We start from the raw sequence: 1116 nt of genomic DNA on the forward strand, positions 1-1116 counted from the left end.
GCTAAATCCCATGAAATCTATACGTCTAGTCTCTTACGTGAATGAGCTAAATAATATTATTTGATATTTTACAGTAATGTGTTAATAATTTCACACATAAGTCGCTCCTGAGTATAAGTCGCACCCCCGGCCAAACTATGAAAAAAACTGCGACTTATAGTCCGAAAAATACGGTATATATATTTCTAATACTGCCGTAAGACTAAATGAAACAGTCAGAATAAATAACAAGATAAATAATCTTTATTTCCATGTCATTATCATTTATAAAATGCTGTCCAAACTTGATAATAAGCAAAACAATATTAACAAGAAAATATTATTTTTCACAGATTTTTTTGTCAAGCTCTAGAGACAATACAACCTTGAGACTCTTGTTGGTAGTGGTGTTATTGATATGAACTCAGGAAATATTCACATATATATTATGATGCAAAAAATACCACGAGGACAGTCTGATTGAAAGCATCCAATTAAATTTCTTTATAAAAAAAAAAAACTTCATCAGCCAGAATATATGAGTGCAGATATTAATAATCATAATCCTTGCAACATATTATTGCCACAGTCAGAAACAAACCCAAGAAAACCAAACACAAATTAATAATCTACAAAAAAGGTCAAAACGTGCTGAAAGGAAAAAGAAAAAACTCTATTGTGGTTATTACAGTAATATTATATAAATATTATTTCATGCAATCATATATTCATCTTTTGTACAGTATTGCATGTTCAGTAGTAAATAATTCTCATATACCAATGATGATATTAACAACCAGGAAAGGAAAACTTCATTTCATTTTTTCTTGCAGCTAAAGCATTAAAATTTAAGTTTTGTTTAGTCTTTGACAATGTTTTTAACTTAACTCATACAAAAAATTAAATCGCTAAGAAAGCAGACAAAAAATAGCCAAAAAAAAAAATACTTCAAAGACATGTTCGTTTGAGTCCAATACATGAATTTAGTGTGAAATAGTTTGACTGTGTCATATTTTACTGTAACATAATCTTACTGTAACATATTTTGCTGTAAAATATTTTAATGTACAATTATTTACTGTCACATATTTTACAGTAAAACATTCATTTACAGTAACACAATTTACTGTATCAGTT

The 1116-nt window shown here is 27.9% G+C and overlaps 1 protein-coding gene across 4 annotated transcripts in view; it reads right to left on the minus strand.

The window, feature by feature from the left end:
- Nucleotides 1-221: 221 nt before the first annotated feature.
- Nucleotides 222-1116, minus strand: part of atp2a3 (ATPase sarcoplasmic/endoplasmic reticulum Ca2+ transporting 3) — a 140818-nt gene continuing 139923 nt past the window's right edge. For all 4 annotated transcript variants that reach the window (XM_061963122.1, XM_061963121.2, XM_061963120.2 and 1 more), the window contains one exon: nt 222-1116. This exon is cut by the window's right edge and continues 1090 nt beyond it. The gene's annotated coding sequence lies outside the window, so the exon portion shown is untranslated.

The sequence above is a fragment of the Nerophis lumbriciformis genome, linkage group LG09 (genome assembly GCF_033978685.3).
Source record: "Nerophis lumbriciformis linkage group LG09, RoL_Nlum_v2.1, whole genome shotgun sequence".
In the NCBI taxonomy this organism is placed as follows: Eukaryota; Metazoa; Chordata; class Actinopteri; order Syngnathiformes; family Syngnathidae; genus Nerophis; species Nerophis lumbriciformis.